Below are 13,623 nucleotides of genomic sequence, written 5' to 3'. Positions count from 1 at the left end.
GAAAGAAGAAATGGATCCTATATGACTTCCAGAGTAGTTACACCTGTCCATCAATGCAGCAGAGGGCTGAAAGAAGTTCAAGCAGATCTTCAATGCCTACATTTTGGTTATAAGAGCCACGGAGGAAAGGAGACTGAGTCAAAGTAGCTATCTTGTTTCTAATCTAGCAAGGCAGGAAGCTCTAACTGCATACCAGAGTTTGCAACATTGAGAAACAGAAAAGAACAGCTATGAGACAGAACAAAAAAGCTTGAAGAGTCTTGCATACCAAAATAAAATTACATTTTTTGAAAGAAAATATGAGACAACTGTGGAGGCTTTCACTGACCTTAGGCTGCTGAGTCAGACTTGCAACTTTGGAGAGTTAACAGAATCCTTTGTAAGAGACCAAACTGTGTTGGGGAACAATAATATCAAGCTTAGGCAAATACTGAACTCAGGTACAAGAAATTAGACTTTGGCAAGCTTCTAAAGGCACAAATACCAGACTGCAGAAGCTGCAGGACAAGCCAGTTGAGCTGGACAGGATTACAGAATCACAGAGGCCCAAGACAATGCACAGAGAGCACAAAGCAGACAACTTCAGTGCAAATCAGATCAACAAAAGCAAAAGTGAGTTTCCTGAAGATCACACAGCCTGCTGCTGCTCATGCTGTGGAGGTAGCCACAAACTCATGCAGTGACCAGTATTTGGGAAGTTTTGAAGTAAGTGTAAGAGATTTAATCATTTTGCAAGAATTTGCATACAGAAACAAGATGGACAATACTGGAAACAGATGATGCATACCTTATGCAATGAGGAAGAGGAGGAATTCTTCATTGGAATGATGAAAGAAGAAGCCAGTTTATCTTAGGAGTGAACAATCACCTTGAAGACAAATGGACTACTTGACCTTTTTAAATTGGATACAGAAATGCAGGTTAACATAATACCTGGTTTTATTGTTGAGCAAAATATTAAAACCACCATTGGAGTTTATGGAGAGAAACACAGACTAAGAGAAATAAGAAAAGTCAGTGGACAGCAACATAGAAGAGCAGTTTTCTGATGTTTTTAATGGTATAGGGAAATTGTCAATGTGAACTGATAGAACCAAACATTCCCACTATTCATGCTCCTATGAATGCTCCTCTTTATTTAAGAAATAAACTAAAAGAGGGACTAGACTGATTAGCTGTTTTGGATATTAAAAAAATAGCAATAGAAGAACCATTAGCTTAGGCTCATTCCCTGATCATAGCTGAAAAGAAAGATGGATCTTTGAGATTGATTATAAACAATGAAACATCAAAAGGGAAGACTTGATGCCAGAGAGGAAAATTTTGGAAGCATGGAAGCAGCTAAGTATTTCTCCACTCTAGATGCACTGGACAAGAATAGTACTAGATTATGTACCTTCAATGCACTTTTTGGAAGATGCTGCTTTTCAGATTTCCTTTTAGATTGTGTTTTGTACCTCAAAGTCTTTCACAGGAAGGTACAACATGTTTTTGAAGGGCTTGAAGTGACTGTAGTGTACATAGTTAACCTAATTTGGAAAAACACCATTGAGGAGCATGATTAAAAACAGGCACTAGAAAGAGCTTGAATAGCAAGCTTGAAACTGAACAGACAAAATGCAAATTCAGGATCAAGCAAATAATACATTTAGGAGAAAGATTAACAGAAGAAGGGGTGGAAGTTGATCCTAACAGAGTTACGGCCATTATCCACACACCATCCCCTAACAATAAAGAAGGAATGCCAAAATTCAGTGGCCAGTTTTTGTAAGGAAGATTATACCTAGCAGTAAAGACTACATATATAAGAACAGTGCTGGGAAAAAAAATGTTCAGTGGTTTTAGGATTATGCCTATGTCACTGAATTTAAAAATCTGAAGGAATTAATCAAAAAAGCTAAAAGACCCACAAAACTCTCAAGAAATGCCTTTAAAGAATGCTAGGGTGCAGGTGTGATACAAAAGAATAGAGAAAAATGATGATCAATGGCTGATGCATTAATAGTGCTTACCAAAACAGAGGGCTCTGGGGTGGGGGAGGGGTGCTTTAATTAGAGCGGCTCTCTGGAGCTGCTCTAATTTAAGAACCTGCAGTGTCTCATGGATTCAGCATCCCACTGTTCAAAATGGTGGTGGGGGCTTTAACTAAAATTTAGTTAAAGCACCCCTGCCACCATTCTGAAGCACAGAGATACTGAATACATGTGATGCTGAGGCTGCTGGAGCATGCTAATTAGTACACTCCAGCAGACATGATTAATCAAGTATATAGCTACCCAGAGTATATAGCTACCCAGGTACCCAGTATATAGGTACTCAGAGTGTCCAAATCTAGCAAATTTATAACGCATCCACAAAGATTGAGACCTACTAGAGCTGTAATACATCTTTATACTTCAAATATTTGAAATCTGGTTGTGGTATTTGGATATATTTGTTGTAAAAAAAGGCTGAAGGAGGGAGAGGGTTGTTAGAGCTCTGCAAATTGCTATATTTGCCTGTCCTGAAAGGTACATGGGAGAAAGGTATGTGAGTATGTACTAGCTGAGACAGCCAGCAGTAGCAAACCCTAGCAAAAGGCTGTCTGTTACTTTTACTTTCAGTAAATAGAACTATGGTTTCTGGACTCCGGTTCTCTGGCTTGTGGATCAAGTTACCAAATAACACAATAAAGATTGAGATATCATTGGCTTTCAGGATGCTACCTTTTTAATGTTTAAATCTGCCTGGGTGTATGAGCCATAATGATACCCGAAATAGTAATACTAGTACTGATAGAAAAGAGTCCTTTAACAGAAGGTAACTAAAGGAAACTCAGAGCTCACAGTGGTGACCTAATCCCCACTAAGGGAGTATGAGCACTAAACATATGGTAACAGCTTGGAAAAACTGAAATATGGACTGGTACCAAGGGAAAAATAAACCACTATTGGATTCAAACTCTTAGTCCTGTCATCAGGGTACACTTATTGGAGTGCAAGAGCACAAAAGTGTTGAGGAAGATTTTTGAGGAAGGGGAAATTAAAGCTTTCAGCACACTAGAAATCAGTGCTGAAAGAGCCCACCAGGCCATGATTCACATTTTAAGAAAGCCAGAGGCTAGAAGAGGAGCTAGCTGGGCTCCTTGTTTGGGAAAAAACAGTACTTTAAGTTGTGTAGAGACTAACAAATCCAATAGAAAACCTAGAGACATTTTAGAATGGCCTCAAGTTAACAATGACAGTAAGGAAGTGGCAAGCCTTGCCATGTATGTCAATAACATAAGCCAGAGTTATTTTTTAAATTAAATCAAAGTTTCCATGTTCTTAACCCAATAAGAGGTACCAACATCTATGCCTTGCTTTGCTCCAGGAGGTCAATTTTGCTCATGTTGGCTGTAAGAAACCAGGTACTCGCCCTAGATAAACACCTCTCTGAGATGCCTTACTAGTAGATACTACAGTTAAACTATGGATTATGAATATCAAGTCCATTTTTTCATGTATATCTGACATAAAAATAAGCCAGCTTAGTCAATCTTAAGCTAGTGGTGCTTGAACTTTTGGCCCTGCAGGCCAGATGAGGGGTATGGGGCTGGTCCACAGGCTGGTTTGGACCCCTCACAGTAGGGTCGGGCTCCTGGTCCCTGTGCTACCCTTACCCCATCCTGCCGTGGAGATCCAGGTCCCAGAGCACTAAGCCGCCCCGCTTGTTCATCTCAGAGGCCCAGCTTCAGCCCTGCATTAGCTATGTGGCAGACTGAGAGATAGGGGCTGAGCCTTAAATTATTGGGGTGAACTGGTCTTCAGCATATGTTAGTGCAGCCTTAAAACAGAATCTACTCTGCACTTAGCTTCACAGGCAGCAGAAATAGCCAGCACATGTGAACACTGTCAGAGGGATCCTAAGGCACCATGTGCACTAGGAGCTCCTGTGATAGTGTAAAACTATCTACCCAAGAAGTTTTCCATGGGTTCAATTCCTTATGAGAACTTTCTAGCCCATTTATGCTAAACATGATAGCATGAAAGGGCTACAGCACAACCACGGCTCTCTTCAAAAGCCAGACCCAAATTGGTAACTGAATGGCAGAGAACAGTATGTAAATGTTATTAAGAAATTATTTTTCTTCTTTATTCATAATGTATCCTGGGAATTAACCAAGTGAATTCCCTCATCAGTTGCTACTTTAAACGATGGCTTGGAAATGTCATAATCCTTTAGAATAGATCATTCATGTAATGAAATCATTTTAGCTGTGGTATATGATATATCCCAAGCTATAATATCTTCCCAGCTCTTAACACCAGAATTAATATTTAGCACATTTCAGATTGTTAATCATTCTTCAGTGTTTGAAACTTCTTATTTATTATAACTGAGCAATGTTGTAACTTCTTTATCTGAACTTTTCCTAGTCAAAGTCAACAGCAGGTAAGCCACTATTTGACAAAATTTCCTTGGATGCTAATAAGCAAAAACTTTAAACATGCACTGCTGCAAGAACTTGGTTACATAATGCCTGTCTCTCTCTCTCTCTCTCTCTCTCTCACACACACACACACACACACACACACACACACAGAGCAACTACGATTATGAGTCAAAACCTACTTTAAATATGAAACAGGAAATTTTATTTTTCCCTCTATGTGACTGGCTCAGAGAAAGAGAGAGAAAGGTCTTAAAGTCTGTCAGTTTGAGGATATGATCTGCACCCCTAGTCACTAATTTAGCATCCAACAAGATGATGGTGTAATTAGAAGCAACATAGCACTGCTTGATACACAGATGTTCCCTTTATTTAACTGTTGCCCACATAGTTAACAAAAATAGATTTTTTTTCTTTGTCATTGCCAGCTAATTTCCGGCCTCTGGTCTTTAAATCTAGATAAAGTTCCCATCTGCTCTACCATTAATCAGTTTTAGTTAATCCTCATGTTGTCCTTTATAATTTCTTTAAGCATTGCAGCTAAGAAATTGAACTTCTCGTTCAAAATTGTATGAGTAACTGTCCAATAAAACCACACCTAGTTGTCAGTGGATCAGTATTTGGGTAAACATGGTCCAGCCCAGCATTCACTGGTCCAAAGGCTGGGTAAACAGTAAGGCATTCCGAATTTTAGGGTCCTACCTACTGGGTGAATAAGACCACACCTCACTGCTATTGTCCTGACAGCAAGTCAAATATAATCCCCACATACAACTCAAAAAAGCTATGATTGGGCCTAGTTACAAGGTACTAATGTGTGATTGGTCAGCATGCTACTAAATAAATAAAGGGTAGGCTTTGTCCTACTTTTCTAGCCTCTAGGTAAATAGCTAGTGAAGAAAAGCATTCAGGAGTTAATAAGTAAATAAAGCTGTTAAGTTTTCAAAAAAGTTATCAGCATTACATACTGTAGCAGAGGTTATCTTCGAGCACATTTCACCTGTGTAGTAAGGCGGCTTTTTCTTTACCCTTTGAATGCAAATTGTATTCTTAAGAGTTCTAAAATTTAAGCATTGAGTAACATGTAGAGAGCCCTCTTGCCTCACTCTTGAGTTGGAAGAATGTCTAGATGTATTTTAAAAATGGACATTTATCATTTGCTTATTTTATTATTTCAGCTGGTATTGGGTGAGTCTTAAAGCTTTTTATGTTATTCAGATGTGCTAGTTTGGATAAGCCAAATCTTATACAGACGTTGCCAAAATATCCTTGCAGTTCTAGGTGTAATGTACCCTAGGGATGTGTTTGGCTCAGTATGTTTAAAGAACAGGCTGTTATAAGGCTTTATAAACCTAGCTTTCAGACACTGGCAAAATGTGTAGTTGTGGCAATCATATACCAGTATTTCAAAATTCAGAATCGAATGTGCCAACCTCCTTTGAAAATCTTTTCTATAAATGTATGTATCTTAAATCTGATAGAAATCTCACTGGAAACCTTTACTGTGACAAATTCCCCTCAAATTCCCTTCATTCAAATGGTTCATCCATTTCTAATTAAGAACTTTTACGTTAATGGTATTTCCTGCAGACATTTGGAAGTTTGGTTTAAATTATTTTGTGTAGATCAGATGAGTGTTTTGTTTTTGTTTTTTGTGATATCTTTTGTTGGACCAACTGTATAGTTGGGAAGAGAGGTTAGACAAGTTCTCAGGCACAAACCACTCTTCTTCAGGTCTCCAGGGCAGCTTGTGTCCAAAGGCTTGTCCAACCTCTCTCCTAAATATACAGTTGGTCCAGTAAAAGATATCACAAAACACCCTCACCTTTCACGCATTTTCTGTACGAACACAACTACAACCCCATTGCTTTATGTACCTTAGCATTAGAGTCTGAAAAGGAGTTTAGTGCCCCCTGAAAGTTAGTAAAAGCTATCTTCTCTGGTCAGCATATTGGGCTCCTCTCTCCATGTTCAAGGAGGCTGCTCCAAAGCACTGTAATAACAGTGCATTGAAGTAGACTCAATTAATCGAGTTTGCTGGGGTGTGGTAATTACCACTCTCCAGCATCATGAGAATCAGCATCCTTGAGCTGAAAAATGGTGATAGGGTGCTTTAAACTAAAGCTTGTTCAATGTGCTTTAGTTCAAAGCAACCCACTGCCATCTTTCAGCTCAGGAATGCTGATACACATGACACTCCGGGTGCTTTTAATAAGTGTGGCTCTCACAGCTGCATTAAAGTCCTCCTCACTTCCCACTCATCTATAAATGCCCATTGTGACTACTTAGTGGTTGCCCAATGGAACTGCTTCCTTTGAAATAAAGTTTCTGATTAAATGGAAAGCCCATAAAGGGGAATAAGAAGGTTCCTTCTGCTCTCTTCACTTCTCTGCAAGCCACAAACCTCTGGCCCATAAAAAGGTTTTGTGTCCTGTATTTATTTACATCACTGGAGTAAGAATGGCTAATATAGGTATTTCCAATATAAAGCCATCACATTTTCCATGCTCTTCTCTATCTGCATTCTACTAAACATTGCACTTTTTAAAAGAAGTCATACAAGTTTACTGATGAATATAGATCTAAAAGCTTACAATAAAAAATGTAGAAAAATCATAGAATGCACATTTAAAGGAGGATCAAACAAAATGAGCTGCAGACCAAAGGCAAAGCCCATCAAAATAGCAGATATGTCTGTAATTGAAAATAAACAGCATGTTACATATTGCCCTTGCTATCAGAAAAAAAATGATAGAAAATCAAGTAAAATCACAAAACGCTGTACAATTGCTATCAGATACTTCAGTTGTGGTATTTCAGGTTGTTCCTGTTTCAGTTCTGGTTTTCTAAGGGGACCATCCTGATGTCCCTTGTATCAAGAGAGTTCTGACTTTTTGGTCTCACATGGACTGTATTTATGGGGATATGTTACATAGGGATCTGTAGCAGGACACTAAGGTGCCTGCTACTCTCAGAGCAGAGGTAGGAACCCAGATGCTGGTTGCCGGGACAACCGGTTAAGGAGGGAATTGGCCGCACCTGCACCTGGTCAGCTGACCGGAAGGGGCAGGGCCTGGCTCCCACATAAATCCCAGGCCTGAGGCCAGGAGGGCAGTTCCCTGCTGCCAGCCAAGGGGGAAGGGAGCTCTGCTGGAGCAAGCAAAGGGGAGAGGCCTGACGCTTGAGCAGCTCCTGATGCTATTATGGGATGGAGTATTCCCCGGTAGGGACTGAATGATGTTTTAGCTGGGCAGCGTGCATTTATGTTATAGCCCAGGGGCTTGTGTTTTGTGTTTGCTGTTTTAACCGGCGGTTTGGGTGAAGTTATTAGGGGATGGAGGAGACCTCATAGGGGACCCACAGCAGCATGGGAACCCAAGCCCCAGAGAGAGAGGGGGCAGCAAGCACCAATGAGGCACAGTACAACACAGGGCTGCAGAGAGCCCGAGCACCAGTGAAGGCACAGAGCGAGACAGGGCTGCAGAGACCCCGAGTGTCAGGAAGGTGCAGAGCAAGATAGGGCTGTGGAAAGCCCAGGGAGGACAAGGGGAGGGCCAAATTACAACAAGGCCCAGATCAAACCATGTCAGTATCATCCGTGAGGCTTGGGCTGCAGTGTAGGGGAGGGGAAAAAAAAGGAGCCACAAGTAGCGCCCCCTGGCATCGGGGCAATAAATGGGCAAAATAATTTAAGAACAAGGCATGGCAGATGAGAAGGCAGGTGGTTGGCCCGTAACAGGAGGGCCGGGTCATCGATAGATGGACCCAAGAAGAGGCACTCCTGTCACAGGATCTTTATGGATTGTATTTTTCTAACCTGGATTCTGGAGGTGGGAGACAGAATTACCTATAAAGGGGAGGCTAGACCCTGCTGTTTGTAAGTAGAAACTGGAAATGGGTACTGTCCCCACAAAGTTAAAAGATTATAAGATCTAATATAACTTGGAAAAATGAAAAAGATAATGACTTTATAAACATGATCTTTCCAAGCACATTTTTTCTATCCCCAAAGAGATTGCAAAAGGTATGCAGGTCACTAGCTAAATTCCTTAACTGGTAATTTGAGTTGCAGGTACCAAAGTAATTGTTTAACCCACAGGTCATTTCAGGAGGCGTTGGAATTCTGCTAAACTGTTTAACACACAGTTAAACTAGTAGTTGTGCAGGCAGTCTCTATGGCAGTGTATAATTTCTGCCTTTAATTTGTCAGGAGCTTTTGTTCTGTCCTGCAACGTACCAAGCCTACAGATGTCCATATGTGCTCTTCTACTACAATGCAATTTACTTACACTTTGTCAAAGGTTTTGACTCAATAGGCTTTCACAAAAAATGGAAACAGTGCTCCCTACGAAGAGTTACTTTTCCAGCTGCCAGCATTCCTCTGCAGCTCTAATGAAACTTTTGGGGGAGCTAGCATCTCATTTCCATTCCATTCTCATACAGCCACTGATGTATCTGCATGGCCTGCAGGATGTAAGTGCTGCAGCAGGAAGAACAAAGACACTATTCAGTATGGAGAGCAGCTTCCTTTCCGCACCACTCTCTGACCGCAGAGAGGTTGGCTGGAGCACGCTATCTGACAGACATAGGATTCGCTGACTGAACAAAACTCTCAAAGGATTTCAATTCAGTATTCTGAATTTGTCTAGTGGGATGAAGACTTCCTTTTCAGTACTAGGCTGAACAATGAGAATCAGCTGTAGCTTGCTTTCATTTCCCAACTGTGCATGTACAGAAATCTTTTTTTTGTGGTAATCCTCAGCTAAACCACTGCTTTTTAGAGTTAAGATGTCAGGTTTCACTACCCCTAGTTTTGTTCTGGATGGTATGTTCCAAAATTGCAGAAGTTGTAAGAAGACATTGTTTCTAATCTACCGCCTCTGAAATACCATTGCAGGGGTCATTTCCTGACTTTTGTGTCACTTCAATCCAGTCCCCTGAAAATTCCCATTACCTTGTGATTTAGCAAACTAAGTACATAATTGCACTGTTTTTGTATAACTATTCTATGGCTTATACACTAAGTTTTAAAAGGTTCCAGTTGGAGCCTTTGCATAAGAAAATTAATTTAGCTTGATACTCATTTAAGTATCATTAAAATCATAAACTCAGTATTAATAAATTTAGTATTAAACAGAGAAAAGGACTTGTTCATATTGTCCATTCATCTTTTAGAGCAATTTAAGCTTGATGGCAAAGTTTAAAAAACTTTTGGATCTCTATAAAAAGTCCCCATCCAAATCTTGTGCCACTCTATCACGTTTCATTAATGACCGAAAGCAGGGTCCAAGTTTTATTTGAAAGGCCTAAGTAACACAGGATCAATATTAGCCTTTGAAGTCTATGCTCTGTAGATAAACAAAAGATACAGCTGAGCTAGGCCAAGCCACCATAACTATAAACACCATCCCAAAACAGAATCACCATTATAAACACTGTCATTGCAGTATCTGAATCCAGTGATTAAAGGAAGAGAGGAGTAAAGCATAGATTAGTGAACAAATACATCCTTGAAGCATCTTCACTGAAGCAAATGAAGTTTGCACATGGATGAATTAGGCCCAGCCTGTCCGGTATTTGACTGCATGGCATTAAACAGGTGGAACAGAATTCTCTCAGTGAAATGAGCTCATCTCCATCGATTTCCATGGATTTACTTTTAATTTAAATCAGTCCAGTCAATGGGATAACGAGTTTCATGGCATATTCCTAATTTTATGATGTTTTGAGGGTAACATAGGCAAAACTCAGGCTTGTTTGGTATTCTGGGTTTTTCTCCCTCCAGAGAAAATTATTTTATTTATATTCAACATTCCACGGGAAGGTCGTCAGTAATGCGTGAGCCACAAGAATTTGGTAGTTCCGTTCAGGTGTGCTTGCAGAAGTTCAGAGGGTTTTTTTCTAAAGTTTATCTTCTCTCACCCAACCCCTTTAGTCTGGAATAGGAAAACGGGATGAAAATCTCATAAAAACAGACTGTCATGCAATTTTTCAGTACTTCCTTGTTTCACTCAGGTCATCTACAGTGCAAGAACAGACTTTCTCACAGTATGTCGGTATCTCCAGTTCCTGTTCTAGATGAAACCAAGAAGTTCCAAGGCACACACAAGAAATAACTTTTAATAGTTTACCAAACATTTTCAAACCTCAAAAAGGATTCAGGTTTGAGTTAGGTTTGCATTTCAGTTTAGCCATCCCCTAAAGACTAATTTCCATGACCAAACACATTTTGTCTAAAACCATTTTCCACAAAGTAATTCAAAAACTGTACAAACAGCTGAAGCACAATTCTATATAGAGCTTGCTAGATGTTAACAAATATTTTGTTTCCATTCTCCCTCCAGCTCTAGGTGTTGTGCACTTCTTCTTTGACTCTGTGATACAGCTAATGCACTTATCAAAACTGTTCTTCCTCTTTGAATCTAAGTTCTTCTGCAAATGGAACACAGCATCCTACAAACACTTACTCATGTGGAGTAAGGATTACTTGTCTAAATAAGGATTTTCAGAGTTGTATGTTGGGCAGTGCCTCTAAGGGTGGTCCTGACTAATGTTTTCTTTTCTTTTCTTAGGCTCTATACTTCATTGAAATAGTTCATGTTTCCCAGAAAAAGCTGGCTTTGGAATCAGCTTTCTATTCTCTTTCTTACCAAACTCTTAGAGTGAAGACTGAACACTAAATTTAAGGAATTACACAGACATGTTTGGTTTCTTGTCTTGTGCCCTACTGTATCTATTTTCTTACAAAAAATATAAGCATGTGTGCACACACATGTTCACACACAATTCTTTGTTTCAGTCCTATCCCAAAAATTTACCCCCTAGAGGCTAAACCAACATCTTTGCCATTATTGGTATAATACAGAAGCCAATCTCAGAACCATAGAAATGTCCAAATGGAAGCCCAGCATAAAACCTTCTGCTAAAGATGGTCACAGTGATGCCATGATTGTACTTGTAGGATGTACTGACAGTGCATTTTAATATAATTTAACAAGGGTAGAAGTGTCAAACTACAGAAATAATCTACAAATGTTGTGGCCACATCCTGTTTGCTGTTTTTAATTCTTCCCTAATATTTAGAATAATCAGTTGAACCATACTTGTTTATCCTTTTGTAATGGAGCATTATATAAGCTAAATGGGAGTTTGATTATTGACCGCACCTAAGAAAAAAATAGCTTGGATATTTTTAAAAATACTGGAGTCAAAACCATGCTTATTGTGTAAGTTCTGGGCAGGCTTAAAGAACCCAGGGGCTCCCAAATGGGTCCTCCCAATTTTTACAAGTAATTTTGAAGATGGATAGAATTATTTTCTTCAGACCCTCTAGATTTTGTTAATTTTTTTTCTTTAATTTAATGTTAATTGGTGATGGTGGATAGCCCCAGGACACTCAAATATTTTTATTAGCCAGAGCCTGGATCTGAAGCAACAGTAACAAGAGCACAACTTTTCTCAGTATTGCTCCTTTATTTACTAGGAGGGACATCTCCAAAGATGATGGTATAGCAGGTGGACACAGTCAGTCCTTGGCTTCTTTTCTGAGACTGCTATAACAAACGTGCTTATCAGTGCTAGCTCTCATGTGGACACCTGCCTACTACAACCTGGTTGAGTCCACTAGCTCATTTCATATAGTCCAAAAACAGCTATCAAATAATGACAACCTTCAGGCAATACTGGTCAGACCAGATTTTAAAAAGAAAAACTTAGACATGACAGATCTGAGATCTCATTACCAATTGCCTGACCAGTTAAGCTCCCATACATTCATATTTTAAGCATTAGTCATCTCATCACAGATACAGTCCTTCCCTTCCAAACATGCGTTAAGTTAGTCATTAGTCTGCGTCTCACAGTTGCTTATATGTATCACCATTAACACAGGAAATTTTAGAGCTGGTTGTTAATTTTACATTGACATTAGCTTCTTAAAAATATTATTTTTTTACAGAAAAAAGTTACTTTTACATAATTTTATTTGATATTCCATCTAGAATATTTCTGTTCCACTGCTTGAATATAAATTGAAAATTTTCCATGTGCTGAAGTAGCCTAAAGTATTTTTTTGCAGGCACTTCAGCATTAAAATTCATTTCTCTGATGGGCTGTAATGATACATAGAAGCTGTAATTTGTCTTATGCCTCCATTCTCAGCTGTGATCCTAGCTCTCTGGCCAGACTGTATCTCACCATGATGCACTATTCTCCCCTTTTGACTGAGATGTGAAACCTCACTGAAGTCATATGACCATTGAGTAACAAGCTGAAACAAAATATTTCTATTTTGGAATATCAAAATACTTTGATTGAAAAATCTGAAAACGAAATGTCTCATTTATGAATTGAAATCTTTTAAAATTTGTTTAATGAAAAATTTAGGCATTTCAACTTTTTGTTCCAATTAGGAATGGAAAAATATGCTGAAATTTTCAATTTTCCTGCTGGGTGCAACTTCCAGGTTTTTCACTCCAGTCTAGCATAATTATAAAAGGATTTTCCTTCCTTATGTATATTTTTTTAATTGGCACATATTTTTATGGAGTTTTTCTGATGACTCTTTATATATTTTATTGTTTTAAAGTAATTCTATAATCATAGGAAGACGTGTTTTCTCTAGGGGCCTGAGTCTTCTCCCACTGCAAAGAGTGGGAGTTTTGTCACTGACTTCAATGGGGTAGAACCATCCTAAATTAACATCTATGGGTATGAAAGGAAAGCCACTGGGCATGTGGTTATCTCCCAGTAACCCACATCCTGCTGCACTTTTTTGCTTACATGCATTATAAATAGGCACTTTATAATAGAGCCGAGAGTTAGCCACAGTTATAACAAAGAACCTTTTAAAGAGGAAGCACTTCTACTTTACTTGTGATTTGAGCTGGATGTTAACCTAGCTTCTCACAGAAATACCAGCACGGCACTCAGCTTTCTTATGGCATTCTTCATCATCTGCTACAAAGAATGTAGTGAAATTGAGTTTGCAATGCTTGTTGTGAACTATTTTCCCTTAATTTTTAAGGGGTGATTTTACTTAAGGAAAAAAAAATTGTCTATCCTAAGAAAAGTCACCTGAACTAATGCTGTATGTTTTTTTTATTCAGAGACAAAAATTCATTTGTAAAAAATAAACATTTTTAGGAACCGAATTAAGCTTTGCAACTTCTGCTATTACAAGAGTGATTGCAAAGTTCCCTTCTAATTTTGTT

The sequence above is a fragment of the Crocodylus siamensis genome, chromosome 2 (assembly GCF_052110815.1).
Source record: "Crocodylus siamensis isolate JL-2025a chromosome 2, ASM5211081v1, whole genome shotgun sequence".
Classification (NCBI taxonomy): domain Eukaryota; kingdom Metazoa; phylum Chordata; order Crocodylia; family Crocodylidae; genus Crocodylus; species Crocodylus siamensis.
The sequence above is the reverse complement of the archived record's forward strand: the minus strand, read 5'-3'. Positions refer to the sequence as shown.